General features: G+C 45.7%; 1 protein-coding gene across 40 annotated transcripts in view; it reads right to left on the minus strand.

Moving 5' to 3' along the window:
* Nucleotides 1-17459, minus strand: part of MAGI1 (membrane associated guanylate kinase, WW and PDZ domain containing 1) — a 325450-nt gene that overhangs the window by 141136 nt on the left and 166855 nt on the right. For 2 of the 40 annotated variants that reach the window (XM_083795156.1, XM_083795154.1), the window contains exon 1: nucleotides 12456-12547. The exons of the other annotated variants lie outside the window; for them this stretch is intronic. The gene's annotated coding sequence lies outside the window, so the exon portion shown is untranslated. Of the gene's footprint in view, nucleotides 1-12455; nucleotides 12548-17459 lie in introns of those variants that run through there. 40 annotated transcript variants of the gene reach the window in all.

A 17459-nucleotide genomic window follows, 5' to 3' on the forward strand; every position in this document is an offset into this window, starting at 1 on the left:
CGGTCACGCAACAAACAAACAAATTAAACCCAAGCGATGAACACACATTACAAATTAACCGATGGATTATCTCCCAAGTGCTCATTGCCTGGAACAACTCAGGAAATTCGGTAGCTGGTGGCTTGAGCCAAAGGGCAGCAATTGGCAAGGATATCTGTGGTGAGTGGACACCACCCAGCAGCACCACAGCCGAAGACCCTCCTCCTCCTCCTCCTCCTCCTCCCTCCAAAAGCATTTCTGCAGCCTCTGCAAAGGAACAGAGACCCGAGCCAGCGCTCACCTGACACCAACGGAGCAGCTCACACGCAAGTGCCCCATCTCCGTCATACCCACAGAACGCAGCCGTTCCCTCTGAAAACCCGAAAACACTTACCAGGAGTGAATTAAGACAATTCACGCTTGCACGCCTTGTACCTGGAACGTATCACGGCTCTAAAGGCAACTTCTTCCCCTCCGTTCTCCATACGAAGCTGCTTGTAAGCACATCAAAAAATACCGAGTGCTAAAATGGCAGCTGTATACGTTCCAAAACAAGTTGCTACAAACTCTCCATAGGTATTCTGTTTTCCAGCAATATTCTCTTGCCCCATAAAAGACAGGTTTTGCATACCAAAAAGACACCTGTCTGCACTAAAAATTAACTACCTGTAAAATTACTTTTTTTTTTTCTTTTTTTAAATTAAGTACATTTTTGGCAGCAGCAGGACTTGACTTTTCTTTTGGCCACACTTCTGTAACTTGCAAATGCTTTAACCGAGCAGGGTCACCGCTAGTTTAACGTTTTCATCTGGGTTTACAAATAAATAGCACAAAGTTCATAGGAAATCCTAAACATAGCAAAGGAATTATGAAAGTTTGGCAACTAGCAAGTCTACCAAGTAACTTTTTGGTTTTTTAATATTCTGTATAATAAAAAGTACAGCTTTATGATCATTTAAATCATTATCATGTGTGCTGAACCTTACGAATCCTAGCCGAGCTGTACGCTCCAGCGCCTGACTTTTTTTCCAGCTGGAAGATGGACAGAGCTGTTTGCTGTTTGATCTGGCCACATCTGATATCACAAAGGAGAAAATAAAAGGTGAGTATCAACCGCTTGGCCCAGTGCATGGGAAAGAAGTTGTTTCCCCTGAAATATTTTGCTTTTATTGACTTTGAAGCTGAAAGAACTGACATCCACTGCTTTTTCTTTTCATAATTTGGATGACAAAAACTAGACGTTATCCTGGTCATTTTCTAAAGATCTGCACACAGGTAGGCTTCACCTGCAAATTAGGGCCTAAGCACCGATAACACCCCGCAGGGTTCCGAGCAACAACTTAGCTTTGCAGTTTGGATGCTATTAAAAAAACGCCGTACTTGCTCATTTTCATTACATTTTTTGGGGGGATTTTCAATGCCAGTCAAATCTGGCAAACTTTCCAGCGTTCTGGTGAGCAGCAACTTCATGTGCTTAGCAAGGCTGAGAACACATTCAGACAAGTGGGGGGATTTTTGTCTTTTTAACTTCGTCATCACAGTCATGACCCGATGCAGTATCACTTCTGCTTAACATTTTCCAAATAAACCACAGAAAATTGTATGCTATTTAGGAAAGTCAGCTGAGGTGATGATTAGCTACTGAAGCTATTGTAAAAATATAAAAAGCGCACAGGCATGATTTAAATGTGAAGTTCCATTTTGGTACTAAACCACTCAGCTTTCATTTGACAATACAATACTCAGAGACACAAATTAGCCTTTATCTATAATTATATGCATGCATTTACCAAAAAATAAATATTTTGAAAGAAATTTTCTGACAAAACAATCCTGAGACAAAACAATGAAGCATTCATTTCAGCCTCTGCCTGGCTTAAAATAGGTAGAAATGGTATTTTGAGGTACGGTTCTCAGGCAAATTGCACACAGCACAGCTGCTTCAGAATTTGCAGGCTTTAAAAAAAATAAAAAAAGCAACCTCTCACTTCTTTCATCTCAGGGAAGAGACAAGCATTTGAACTTAATGGCCATGAGAATGATGTGGCCAGAACTTGATGTTACATTGCCTAAGCATCTCTGAGTCCCAGGGGCTGACCACGTGTACTCGCGGGCATCATCCCCGGCTTTACGTCATTTTATCTCTGATGAGGTCTTCTTTTCTTTGTTTCAGTTATTTTTTTCCTCCCTCCCCCAACCCTTTTTCATGCATTTCCATTGGTTCAGCAAGATCTTGTGTAGTCTCAACACAGACCACTTTGGGTAAAAGATACACAACAGAACCGTCCTTTTTAATTTTAGCTTCAACACTGAAAGTCCGGTTCCCAAAGCCCCACCTAGAACACAAGGTTTTGCCAAGAGCATGTACGTTCTCTTTTCATTCTATAGGCGGCACCATAAAAGCTGCACTTCAATAATTACACAGTGCTTTTCATCCATCGATCCCAAAGAGCTTGAAAAAAGGAGCATGGCATTAATCTCAACGTACAACGGCAGAAAATAAGGCAGAGAGGGAGGACTTCTCCCCGCTGTTTGTATTTTGGGGGGCATAAGGAACTGTAACGCCCCGGGAGCCCTGCAGCGCCAGGTCTCCCACACGGTGACGAACAAGGGAGGCTTTTTTTTTTCCCCCTCCCTCGTGGCAGCTGGGCCATTCCCGCAGACAAGCAGCTGCTGCAGGCACCCCGTGCACCCATCGCGGTCACGGCCGGGCTGTGCGAGGACGCCCCCGTGCAGGGGACACGGCTGCCTTGTGTTCCCCACGTCCTTGTGCACTGGAAACTCACCGCTGGAGCACGGACCGACGGGAGCTGGGCAAAAACCTGCCGTGAGCGTAGCGCTGCCCTTCTTCCTTTTCACTCCTGTCTTTTAGGCTGATAACAGATCAGCAATTAAAGCAGCCACGCAGCGGCTGTGCCGTAGGTACGGTCTATTCGTAGTTTGCCACGGTCATTGTTATCCTGGGTCAGCTGCAGCACGCCGAAAAAGTTAGACCGATAAATTTAATATCGGGTGGCATTTAAGCCGCTGACAGCCTATTAAGGCAGCCGTGCTGTAGGATGCTGGCACTTAATTACTGAGATGGTATCGGACCGCACAGTCAGCGTAGCGTGGTACGTATTGGTTTGCAAGCAGAGCCCCCAAAACTGTTTTTAATACTACTTTAAGCTAGAGAAGCTTTGAATATGAGAGCTGTTTAGTCCTAGTGCTGCCCAGAGCTGGGGCAGTCAGTTGCAGAGCCCAACGGAGCGGCCACACCAGCTCCCACCGCGTGTCTCTAGAAAGAAGGATTATTCCTTGCTGTTGCCTCCTGTAATGTCCTGAAATTTATCTTTTTTTTTCCTCTTTTTCTTGAAGTATAGCAGACACTCAACAAAACAGTTTTTTGGAGAGGGCAAAAGTAATTCTCAGGATTGAGATAAACTGGGGAAGGATACACAAAGGATCAACCATTGCACCCAGCCAAAACGCTCTCCTATTAACAGAGCTTGTGGTACCTTAGCGAGGATGGGTGATTTTCTTATCCCTTGTGTTTTTTAGAGATGGATAAACGGATAAACCTGCAGCACGCAGAGGTGCAGGTGGCCACCAGCAAAGCCAGGAACCTCAGGGTGCGCAGACATCCCGGGGATGTTCCCCAGCAGACACCAGCCCACGGCAGCCCATCGCACGGCTCGGGTCCAGCCCAGCAGCTCCCCCAGCACGCTGCCAACAAGCACTGCCCCAAGTCTGGGGGCATAAAAATGGGGCTTGGGAAACTGAACTGGTACAAATCACACAAACCACAACTGGCAGCCTCTGAGCATCTCTGTTTCTTATTGCCTAGATGCATCAGAATAAAACCAAACTTAGTCAAACAGGGAGGAGGCATGAGCCCGGAGAGAAAAAAACAGGCTTCAACCCAAATATGCTTTCTATTTCAGCAAAAAGAGCAGACCACAGCTTATTGGAATACACCAGGCTCTGTGTAGGAGGAGGTTCAAGTACCAAGGGGATGGTCAGCAATATAAAATAACTAGGCTATAAAAATTAATAGTGTCAAGACTCATTTGAATGCATATTTGCAAAATACATTTAAAATAAGTAACTCCTGAGGGAAAGCTATCAAAAAATAATGCAATTAGATACGAGGTCAGGAAAGACATCAAAGGAGTTTAAGATTTCTTCCACTCCACCCAAGAATATCCAAGGAGTAGAGTTTCAAAGCCCAAGGCACAAGTGCAATTGTTTGTTCAGGTGGCGGTCACACCGCCGTTACTTCTGCGGCTCTAACAGTACTGCAAACCTCCAGAAGCACCAGCGAGGGCAGCTGCCTAGCGGCATATGGTGAATAGAAATATTTATTTGCTTTTAAAACACTCTTCTCGGGTTACAGACAGGTGACCAAACAGGTTACAGGCAGAAGACTGAAAGAAATCAAGTTACCCCTGGCCGCGTGACAGCATTAGCATCCCCGTGCAGAAGCAGAGTGTGAGCTTTTACAAAACAAAAATTTAACGCTAGAAACTAACGTATTTCATTTTATATTTGCTCAGGGCAAGGAACACATACGTGGCCAGTTACAGCAGCTGAGCTGATGAGCAAAAGCTCATTAGGCCATGCCAGACCAATCGATTTTGCCATGCAAAGATACTCGTATTTTATGCCACCATTTGTTCTGGTGCAATCATTCTGTATCAGAAGCGTTGTTGTTTGGAGCAGCGGAGAAGTCAGAAAAAGCAAATTTATTAAGCACTATGAATATGGAGAGAAACAGAGTAAATTTGATACACTGGTAAAAGGAGAAAAGGGATCAGAGAACAGTTACCATAAAACCTCATTACGAAAGCACCCATGAGAGCCATCGGTTTGCACTATTACTATATAAAGCCTTTTTGTTATAATGGGGCTATCTGAAATAGTGCTTAGTGCGGTGGGACACGCTTTAACTTCACAAAGAATGTTACAACAGGCAACTATTTAATAAGGCTGCTAGATGATCAGGTCAGCAGGTAATTCGCCAGGAGTGAGCCACTTTTAAATATTTTAGTAAAAAGAACACACCGAGATAATAACATCTCATTTACCAGCTTGCCCTTCAAGATGATATAACCCTAGTATCGCTTTTACAGCAAAGCAGACCTTTTCTAAGAAAGGTGCTTCAATTTAAAGATCTCCCCATGGCGACAGTGTGCCATTTTGTAGCTCAAGATGCAAAGCCTTCTACGTATAAAAGCAACATTTGGGCGGCATTAAAATTTCCCCTTGCTTTGCGTGTGTCAGACGCAGACAGAAGCACTATCTGAAGAGCTTGTTTCACACACACACACTTACAAGCTTCTGTTTTCAGTCGCTCCCACTGCAAAGTTTCCCGAACTTTAAATACCATGGATGGAATCTGCTATAGCTGTTCTCTGCTCCTCCGTAACAGCTCGTGCTCTGCTTTGGGAGGAAAATGGGACTCTGAAATTTAGGGGTGGTTCCTTTGCTCCTCCCTCCCTTTATAAAATGGGAAAACATTGCACAGAAAAAATGCCTGCTAAAACACAGCCTCCCAAAATTAAGTATTTCTGAGCTAGAGGAGGCCACAGTCCAGTCTCTGGTTCTCTTTGCACATGCAGGTAGTTCATAGAATTCCTCCACAGTCATGCTGGACATTACTATTTCACTTCTACAACCCGTTTCTCACTTCATTCATGTGCAGAGGAGAACAACAAATAAGGCAGAGTGTTACCAAAAGAAGAAGGCAAGTTTGAGCACAAGGAAAGCTCTTAACGTCACACGTCTGTTTGACAAGGCTTGGCCAGGTAAAGGCAGAATGCAATGCATAAATTAATCACATTCTGGCTGCCCCAATTCTGAGATTTCCTAACCTCGGAGCCCTGTGCCCTCCTCAGAGCCATGCCTATCCAAGTTCTGAGCGTGAAGCAGACTCCCAGCAGGAATGCCCCAAAATATAAGCCTACCATTAGAGGGCTGAATTTTCCAAAAAGACCTCTATTGGTGTAACAAGCTCCCTAACGAAGGTAATGCTAACTCTTCCATTTCCTATTATATGACTTAGAAATTCAAGTCAATCATGCTTAGCTTGTTAGTCTTCCCTAGGACTCTCCCGAATCCAACAGCATACCTTCAATTGTGTCACGGTACATTTCTTTATCTTGGTTAGGCTGGCAAAACTCCGCAGACTAGTTTCTCCTTCACCTCTCTTGCAAGGATCCTATTTACCCCAAACACCGAAGCAGGAACTTAGCAATGTGATGTACTGACCAGACCGAGAGGAAATGGGCTTTGATTTGCCATGCGATGAACTCGCTGATAGCACAGCACAGAGCAGCTCAAAAGCAGCCCGCGCTGTCTTGGAGAAGCACGAGGAAGATGAATAGAGGTCACCAATATTTAGTCACCAAGACCTTTATAAAAGTCAGAATAGTTAGACTGCAACGACCCAAAAAGGCCACTGAACTAATAAAACAATAGAATACATGAAACATGAGAAAGAAAAATGGAGAAAAAAAAAATGAAAGGGATCCATCCAGCCGAAAGCTAAACGAGCTGATGATAAGGGGAATTAAACGCCGCGTTGGACCCTGGTAACCCAACGAGAATCTGAAACTTCAGATACCGAGAACAGCAGTGCTCAACCTTCGTGTTCCCCAAATCACATACGTCTAAGAAGACGAGTTGTCTCTAACGGGTAAGCTGCTGCTCAAGAGTGATGATAAAATGAGCTCAAGTACTCAAATCCCAGCATCACTGTGGCTTTCTAGATCCCTTCCAGCTTCCCAGCGGTTTAGCGCCGTGCGAATGCTTTCTGGGGCACTCATCTCCTTCATGACAACATCCTCTCATCACCAGGTAACGCGTGACATTCTCGCTCACAGTCCCAGGAGTGAAGTGAAGGATTTAACGAGCACAGCATCTGAATCACTTCCTGACTGGGGTTCCAAATGAGTTGACTTCATCTTCACCAGGAAAATAAATCTGAGGTTCTTTACAAATTAAAGTCTTTGTGTAAAAAAAAGGCAAAGGAGTTCTAGTTCATGCATCTGAATGTGGAAAATCCTTGATTTCCCCTAAGAGTTCAGGATGACAGATTATCAGATGTTAAAATATTGCCTTGTCTACATTAGGACGCTAGCACTTGTCAACTGAACTATGTTCAGAACACACCTTTATCCAGCCAACAGCGCTGTGTGAGTAGCTTGCACTGCTACAGACCATTCCCAGCCTTTCCTAAAGAAAAGGGCTTGGCTTCCTCTGACATCTCACTCTCCTCAAGCCTCAGGCTCTCCTTGTGGACCCTAGAAAAAGAGAAGAGGAGACTTTTTTCCCCCAAGCCACTTCCCCACCTTTATCACAGCTTGCATTCTGGTGCTGAGCTGTTAGCACGCCATCAAAGAAATGACACACTATTAATCACCACCGCAGCCCTGACAATTTCCAGTGCATTTCCAATGGCACCTTCTACATGACTATTATTCAGTCTGCTCCCCGTTCGTTTAGATTAATGTAGAAGATTAACACCAGAATGTCCTCACTTCTAGCAATAAATGTACCAAAGACTCCTGGTAAAATTCATACGCAGTAAAGATGCAAATGGTTGGAAGAGAGAGGAAGGCTTTTACTTTTTCCACCCCAATATATCATGATTTCAGTAATAGTGTTCTTGCAGAGCTTTTATTTTTTATGCCTGATTCTCATCTCATCTTCAAATGCATTAAAGGCAGTGCTGTATGCTAATGGAGAATAAAATAAAATTTCCTGTCTACAGTGGACCAAGAGTTTCCTGACACAGATGGAAGTGGTGGTAACGCTGCCAATTCCAGGTGGGCCACCACCTCTGTTGGAGCAGGGAGAGCAACAAACTGCTTTTCGATGCAGTGAGCGATGGCCACAGCCACATCCCAACTGCTGACAAGACTACTTGATTCATCTAGCATTTTTCCCCCCACATAAATACTGGAAATTTGCAGAAAGTATATAGCAAAGTCATTCAGGCGCAGCTCACTGGGGGCTGGCTTCGCACATGATATTGTCGGGAATTTTGCCTCATTCACCTCAAACTGCTGGGTCAACTATTTTTCTTCTTGGATTTCATTTTCTTAATGAATCATTTGAAAGCCTATTTGAAAGAAAAATATATCCAATCTCTTCCAAGGAAGAATGTCATAAACACCCACATCTTACATCAACTAAACATTATCCCATTTTTAAGGAAAGTTTTTACTGAAGATGCTGTGCACTCTCCTGTTCATGACATTTGATGTTAGCAGTTAAATACAAGCATGAGTATTCCTACTACACACACCCACCATAAGCATACATCCCATACAACCATGTCTATACAGGGCACATTGGTATTAATATATTTTATGCAAGTGCGCTAATATTATAATAAGGGGATACAATGGTCATTCCATGGGTGAAATCAGTGTGTGGGAAGTTAGATTCCCAAGGCTAACCCATCTCCCTGCCTTCCGTATGCTTTTCTACTGAATCTGAAACATGGTCAAGTTGGAATATTGAGATCATACTAACAGACCCAAACGAATACATTTTTTTTTCCCCATCAGAAAAGGCCAGAGTTTGCTGAAGTACATCTCCTACAAGTAGACTCAGCTCTTAAAAATAAAAAAGTTTTAAAAAAAATCACTGTTCCTCCCTACATTTCCCTGTAGGAACTAGGAATATCCAATAACTTTCTTTAGGGGAACAATGTTAACTATAGTCATCGCTATCAGCTTCATCAGCTACATCTCTACACATTTCTACATGTAGTAGAAATTCTGCTTTTCTGTTTCTCTCTCTTGTTTTTTAATCCCAGATGGGGGTAGATGAGGGGTTGATGCCATTTCAGCACATGCCCTTTCCTCCAGATTTGAGAGGACTGGGATTCCTGAAGACATCCTGCATGGGCAAGCCATTCCTTCAGATGGAGCACAACAGATCAAGGATGTTTTTCCTACTTCTGCAGGTTTTGTTTTTCAACTAGAAGAAACACAACATACGCTTAGGAGGAGAAAAAGAGAGTAGGACATTCGATCTGTTATCTTTTACTAGTCAGCTGAAATTCTACTAGATATTATCAACAAGAGAGGAAAAAAAAATCTTATGTATGCAGAACAGCAACCCTAGGATTAGCTACAGACAGAAAGACCATATAGGATTAACACAGCGAACCAGTCATCATGCTTACCAGAATATTCACGAGCGAAATATTTGGAGGATTTCAGGACAGGATTTAGCAGAATTTGACTGAAAACAGCACCACATTCTGAATAAGCTTTATCGAATACCACAGCACCCAGCATCCCCTGACCAAAATGACTTAAAGTGCATTAATTTCAGAAACACTTTGGGCATAATCATTTAAGGACTCAGCGCACTGGGAAGGATGGGAGGCTGTCAGAAAGGTGTCTACACACAAGCTTCAAAGTGCAGGCAAGAGTCTTAACCTACAGCACATGAAGTTTTAAACGACTGAAACGCAGGGTAAGTATTATTACTGTCAGATGCAGAGTCAAGAACCCAACACCATTTAATCAGCTTCTGCTGCTGAATTAATGGCTTTCATTGTTGCTTTTTTCTTTCTGCAACGCTTTGACTGCTCTGACAGCCTCACTTGTGCTATGGCTTGTCAATAACGGAGGAAGGGATGCTCTAAGCTTCGAATTGCAGGTTGGATTACCTGCCTTAGAAGAGTGCCTAAGGAAGAAACTCGCCTGGAAAAGGCTCGCTTGCTGCCTCTGCAACACTTCAGCAGCGAGGAGCTCCTGGAGCGGCTGCCTGAGCTCTTTCTCAGCAGCTCTGCAACAGTTTCCCAGGAGGAAGCAAAGCACCATCCTGGGATCCATGCGGATCCATCACTGCTTCCATCTGACAGGAGCTAGCAGCAGGCAGTGCAGAGCGCGAACAAGCTGGCAAGGGAGAAAACACTCCCTGCTCCTCGGCACCACTGAGCGAATCCTCGCTCCCTTCAGAGCAAAGTTACTCCTCGGTGCATTTTCCCACGTTGCAGGAGGAAGCACGCATCAACAAGCAACAGGTTCACAATCTGGCCCTTTACCGAGCCAGATCCTCTGACAGAAAAGCCATTCGCAGCAGACTGCAGCCTCCTAGGAGTTAGACTTTGCATTTTGCCCATTTTTCCTTGTGCACTGCAGAGTTGAAAATGAGCATAACTGGCAATATAAAGCCTAGGCTGCTGAAGCTAGGAGCTCAATTTAAACATGAGCTCCATACATACACGTGGTGTGTGTTAAAAGAAGTCTTATTCAACTTCTGGGCAAGCACTGCCTTAAATTTAGACCCATTTTGGCTGCACGTCCAACCGCTACACTTGCAAACCGTCCCCGTTTACGTGCACACAGACGGATATCCGAGCAGCTGGAGCACAAAAGGGAGGGTAAATAGGGAGCAATTGATAACACCGCCGATGCTGGACGATACCATAACCTGACCCAGCGCACACGGGCTTGGCACCGGCTGGAACGCGCTCTGCAAGCGCTGCTGGCAGCCCCAAACGCTCGCCCTCTTATCTGGCTGCTCAGTAACTGCCTTTATTAACCTGCAGTCTTGGCCGGCCTTTAAATAGGCACAAGGGCCTGTCACCGTTCCAAACCGCCGGTTTATTTTTCTGAACTCCCGCCGGCAAGTTTACGCAGCAGTAAGTGATCGAAGGTGCTCAAGGACTAAGCCCTCGGTTGCGGTGACTCGTCCGTTCACCCGCGGACGGGGGACGCGGCAAAGGCAGCCGCGACGTGCAGTGCTGCAGCTGCTGGCCGTGCCTTACCTGGCCTGTGGGCAAATGAAGCTGACCGCTCTTCATCACACACCGATACGTTTAAAAAAAAAAATAAAGTCTTGCCTAGAAATTCCTCTGCAAGTCCTGGGAAAAATGAAAGCCCTTCCCCGTCTAACAGCGAGCACAGATCAACAGTTAAGTGAGCTCCAAAGGCAAATATTCCATTTGCACGGAGATGCAGCGTGCCACAATATGAACAAGGAACAAAGCCCCCTTTCATACCGCTGACAAATACAGTATAGCATGTCACAAATCACACGGGGAGCAGACAACACAATGGCAGCAGTCAGACGGGTGTCTTTTTATTAAGAAACACATATAATAACGAGAAATTACGTACACCTCCCCCCTCCCCCACAAAGCCTTCAACAATTACACTGGCTAACATGGCTGGAAGTATGCACGGAATTGACTTCTGCTACCCACAAAACTATCTCAGGGAGAGGTGCATCCAGCAGCACCACAGGACATGCACAAACACCGAAATGGATATTTTGTTTTTACACACGCTGTACATTTTGTTTATTGCAATGCGCACACAGCTTCTGCTACTCATTCACAGTTGATGTATTTCTGGAGGAGCTAAAAAAAAAAAGCCCTTTTTAACTCTCTCACTGCTGAATTTCAACTGAGACAGCATCTCTGCCTCCTCCCCTCCTGCCCTTTGCCCTGACAACCCAGCCTCCTCTCCAGAGATTCACTTCCCAGCCCTCACGTCTGCTTGGCTCAGGGATGTCGTACAGAAAAGAGGACCCTGGGGACCCTGCTACACCTCTAAGAGGTGCCCAGCCGCTCTCAGCCCGTCCCCTGTTGCTTGCCGCAGCTGGCATTGGGGGACCACTTCCCAGCTCGGCTCGCAGTGGCCAGCCCCTGGCCCCACAACATGACCCCAGGAGCCGAAACGCGCCGCTTCTCGCCTCCTGCTTTCCTCCCGGCGTGCCCGGCCGTCTGGGGAGCAGCCACATTTCCACCCCAGCTGGGAGCATCCCTCGCGAGGTCTCCTTCCTGCCCCCTCCCCGGCTGAGGCGCAGAACAATGCGGGGACAGACATTTAGCAACACCTGCTGTAGCGCATTAATATGCACAGGGATGTATGGATGGTTTTTCCCATCCGGCACTAAGACCGCATTGTTCGGGGCGATCCATCAGCGGATCGCTCCCCCCCAGCCCGACGCCGGCCCCACAAGCCCCCTTCTGACATGTCCCCTTGTCTCCCAGCCCGGGCTGACGACCGCGTTTAGGAATGCACTTCATTAAATCGGAGCTGCCCCATTCCAACCTGCAATGCGGAGGCAGTACAAAGCGAGCGCCACGCTTCCTCCCGCATTTCTTTCAAAAGCCCCATTGTTCGGCAGGCATCTGGTCCTGATCTCAGCCTATTCGTGCCCGCTGACCCCGCTTTTTCGCCGCGCACCCGCTCGCCAACGGGCCTCCCGTAAAGCCTGCTTGATGAATTAAAAAGCAGCACCAGCCATCTGTCCTCCCGAGGCTGGGCTTCGGCGGCGCAGACCCCTCTCGGCTGCTCCCTGCCCGGTCCCGCAGCCTTGCCTCCCCTGCCTCCCTCCACCGAGGAACCGCTGGGTTCGCCCTGCAAACGCGGACCCAGCCCGTCACGATCGCCGCTTTTCATTTCTAACGCTAGCATCTAGGAGGAGGAAAAAAAATAATACAACGGAACGTTCTCACTTGCCTGAGTCCTTCGAAATTCAAGCACAAATACAAGATTAATCCTTCCTTTGTGAGGTCTTGTCTTTAAGTCGTGGTATGTAATGATCCTCAGCACTGCAGCAGAGGGGAATAAAAAAATGCAGGGATCATAAGCAGGGGGAGGACAGGGCTTACTTACATCAGGGTTTCTGCCACATGACAATAGGTTTGAGAGGGAAGAATAAGCTGGCAGCAGCAGCTGACAGTGCAAAAGGGAGAACGCAGAAGCCTGCCTTTTATATTATTGGTGACATTTCTAACACATGACAACAATTTCCATCTGTATTTAAGCTGGGAGTGTGAGGAAAAGAGCATTACATCACGGCTCCTCTATTCCTAGGGGCTGTGGAATATGTAGGCCAGAGGGATTAAAAAGCACCTGTACGCGCTGGAGATCTGAAATACCCCAAGGCAGATTTCCCCCCACCACCACCTCTCCCTCACCCTTCCGATTTCTCTACCACCTTCACGGAGCTGCTGTTTGAGGACGTGCCCAGGGAAGTGCAAAATGGTATTGTCCTACTTTGCAAGGCGCAGGAATGGGGGAATGATGTGAACACATATTTCTAGCTGTCTCCCTCCGTAGGAGATACGGCGCTCATTTTTGCAAGCAATCAGACAAAACACAGAGCATCTCTCTGGCTTCCACTGTGCTTGTCCCAAGGGCTTCGAGTTTCTCTTAAAGCACCGACTTTCATCTTCCTTTTAAATCTGCAGGGAATTTCAGTGACAGTAACAAGGATTTTGTTTTTTTCCCCCCTTTCTTTTAGAGCCAACACACATGCCTGCATCTTCTTCAAAGCGAACATCAAGAACAGGGGCCAAAGATAGTTTGGAAGAAGCACTTGACTGCTTCAGAGCCAGCAGGTGTCCGTCTTGGACGCTTTCCACATACCTTGGAGGACAGGATGGCTCAGAGGCAGCACTGAAACCCCGGGGGAGAAGAGCCTCACGTGGAAACCTGCTCCCCCAGCAGCACCGACAGGGGCTTCTGTGGGTCCTGAGGACCACACGGGAGGTGCTGTGGGATGCTGTGGGAACACTGCAGGCAGCTGCTCCCATGGGACAGGGTTTGGGAACTATGGGGCCAGCCCTTGCTGCTGCAAGCACGGGGTGTTTTGAACCGTACGAGCCACGGTTTGCAAAGCAGCTCGGTACGGGCGGGGATGCAGGCAACAAGTCCCGGGTTTCGAGTACACGCACATCAGGGCCAGGAAACATGAGGAGAACACATCCATTGCGGCACCAAACCCAACGGCGCAAATCCTGCAGCTGCTCCGGCACAAGAACCCGACCCTCAAGGGACAGGATGCCACCAAGGCTCGTAGTACTTCTGCGAGGGAAATGGACCCACGCAAACAGGAGGCCGGCCTGACTATCAGAATATACCACAGTCCCGTTCTTACAGGGACACGAGCATCCCCATGAAAATGCCACCTGGACAAAGGTGCTGGCCCATCAAGTCTCTTGCCTAAAGAGAACAAACGAGAATTGTTTGCTCGGGAGCTGCCTTCCCTGTCTTTCCACAACAGCCTCCACGGGTCTGAGGCTGGTCTTGGTTGTGTGTCTGGTCAGCCCACAGTCTCTGCGGGAAGTCTAAAGCCTTTCATAATCGTGAGTTTACAATGCTGGATACCGTAAATCTCAAGACTGCAAAAAGAAAATATATAACTTAATTCCTTGCCTCCTCTTCTCATCCACAAAACAAAAATTTCTGCCCAAGTGAGGGAGCAGCTAACCGGGACATTCCAAAATACAAATAAATGCTTCTTTATTAAAGAAAAAAAAAAAGGAAAAAAAAGAAACGGAGCATTTTACTTTTATTCAGAGATGCAGTGCCCCAATCATTTACGAAAACTCTTTCATAAGATTTAGAAGGGGGAAAAAAAAGGAAACAATGAAATGACTTACTTTTAATCTGAGGTTTAAAGGCTTTTTCTCTATCAAAAAAAAAAAAGAGTCCCCCACACAGAAAGAAATTGAATGCATACCTCTGTTTCTGTATCATGAAAGCTCCTTGGAGCACCAGAGTAATCAATTTCTCAGAGCCTGTGTGGTCTACAGCAAAAGCCAAAGAAGGTATTTAAGTTTATACAGCCTTCAGCATTTTGATGGCTTGCTTTTGAAATATGACATGTTTAAATTTTATATCTTTTTTAAAGTTGGTTATGTCTTTAGAAAATGGTTGCTGTCAGTAGAAAAAAATAGAAACAAAGGAGAAAAAATGAAATTCAACCTGGTTTTGAGCTGTTTGTACATTTTAAAATCAGAGTAACTCGAAGCTCTAGCAAGAAAACTCTATGGTAATTACAGCTCCCTTCTTTACATTACATCCAGACTTATTTTAGCATCAAACACTTTGACTCATATCAACAAATTAAAATAATATTCAGTAAGAGCGGTGCTCCAATGCCAAACACCACCAGATAAACATTGATGCAAACTTACAGAAACAGTAAAGCAAATACTCGGTCGGATATGAGAGAACTTTGTACCTTTTCTCGTGCAGAAAGCCAAAGACAAATCATAAATCACTTCTGGATGGGGAAAGGAGCCTGTCCTTACAGTAACCCCAGCTTCCCACCATGGAACAAGACCATCTTGAGACATGGTTTTACAGCTGGGATTTAACTCGCGGGGTGGAAGAAGTGTGAGATAGAGCACTCTCGTAGGTAGGAACAAACCTCTCCAACAGACTTCTCAATCTTTCATCAGTGAGTTTTGGATCCAATTCACTTACCATGTGGGAACAGCAAATGGGGAACAAACTGTGAATTCAAATAACTGTAAACTCAGCAAGATGTGGAAATAAAACACAGATGGTGCTCTTCAGATTAAGGGTCAGTGTTTCAGCATCGCTTTCCACTTTTACATTCTGATAGGTGATGTATAACAACCACCTCCTCCCTGAGACAGCACTCTAAATAAAGTGTGACTCACTTAGGAAAACACAGAGGCGAGCGATACCTCCAAGGAAGCCTCCCTGCCGGGCGGGAGGAGCTGGGGGTACGTTCTTAGGCTGTGGCTCATGGGTTTTCCTCCTCAAGGATTAACATTTGGGAATGGAAGTCATCTGTGCTGGGTGGACACAGCTGAATAAAGTGTCTTGAGCTTTTCCAAGTCCCTGGCACGCAGAGGCAGGGCTGCTCTGCCTGGCGTCTATCACAGCCCCTGCCACAGCGCCCACCTGGTCTCCTCCTCACCATCTTCATTCTCCAGCAACGTTTCGCAGAGGCTCCCCTGATACCTGTCTGCAAGAGCCAAGAACACAACCACTGCTACCAGCATTACCCTGCGCCAACCCTTACACCGAGTGCCTGGTGCTAAAATACCTCGGAGGCTCACGTTTGGCTTGCCTGAACATCGGGTTCATTTTTCTTCTGAAACTGATTTTGTCCTAAATCCCAGGAATGGAATTTAGGATGACTTTATTCTTGTTGTGAAGTGTTAATTGCACGCCCAGGGCCCTCTAAGAAAGGTTCTGCTTGTAAGCACAAGTTCAAAGAAAAAAATAAAACAGTAAGTACAGATTAGATGAGAGAAGAACTATAAATCTATAGGAGCTTGAAATGTCAGATAGCGAGGAGGTAGTAGTGACTGTAAGGTGACTATTACCTTCAAAATATGCCGGAGGTTGTTTATCAGATCAGAGTTAATGACGGAGAAATCTAATAGTACTATAATATTAAATTTACCATTTTAATGGTATCATCAATGCTCTGTAATGTGGGCAATTTACAGACTGTCTGTCAGCGTGATCCTCCGCTGTGGTTAGTTACACGGGAGCGGCACGATCACATCTCGTCAGCCGTTCCCTTCCAGAAAACGCAGTGTGCTGAGCAGGGGACTGCAGGAGCCTGAGATAGCAATGCGTATACATATTTTAATTACAGGAATACAAAAATGGGAATGCTGTTCATGAACGTTACGGGTTTCTTTTATTCCTGGAAGACCCGGGTTCAGCTCTGCCCCGCTGCTGAGCACAGCCTTCCTACCTGCGCACCGCCATTCAGGGTCCTGCTGCGTTCCCCTCGACTCTCTCGCACGTCTGCTTTTCTCAAACCCTCACACGCCCGGAATTAAGAGAGCTGAAAATAACCTCACAATCTAAGCACAACTTGCAGATCTCATGCAGTACCACCCCAGCCCCCAAAACAAAACCAACCAAACAAAAACCAACCACCCCATAGCTTGGAAAAACATGAAAGAAGATGGAGGTAAGGGCTCTAAAACTAACAGGTAAATTAGAAGAACCACAATACCCAGTTTCAAGCTTTTCCTGACTAATTCGAGACTGTGAACAGCAGGAGACGGTAATGCTGCGTTTATAAATAGCCACCTCCTCACGTATTCAGGGAAGAGTTTGCCGGAACAGCTTCTTAATTTGGAGTTCCTCCTTCCTCCATCACCTGCCCAGCCCCTCGGTTCTGAGGTGCACAAGTTCAAATTCTTCATACTGCGAGAATTACCTGCATATTTTAGCACATGGCAAGCAGCTTTAAAGGAACATACTGTAGTGGCAGTAGCAGAATGCCATGATGGTCTGAGATATAAATGAAATTATCAGTTTATCCAACAGGAGATCCTGCTTCTTCCTACAGACCTCCCTTGGCTAACACCAGAATCTGTTTGCAGTAGTTTTATTTTTATTTTTTTTTTAATTCATAAATGAAGCGTTAAACCTGAAATTTAAAGAAGTGCAGGTAAGGAATGAATGATGAAGAATAAAATAACTCAATGGCAGCTAATGCTTGCAAGGGTCTGATGTTTTCCTCTACCTTCAGCTCCAAAACGACCCTGCAAGTAGAACTGCCAGACCAGTATCTACCTGATTACTCCGTAATATATTTCTCATTCTGGAGATACATTAGCCTTTCAAAGAGTCATTTATTAAACATTTCCATTTAAATAATAATTTTCACAATTCTCAGTGAAACAGACGTATTCCCTCTTAAATCAGTAATTAAGAGCAGCCTGGGACGTTACA

Source organism: Anser anser (genome assembly GCF_964211835.1).
Source record: "Anser anser genome assembly, chromosome: 12".
Classification (NCBI taxonomy): domain Eukaryota; kingdom Metazoa; phylum Chordata; class Aves; order Anseriformes; family Anatidae; genus Anser; species Anser anser.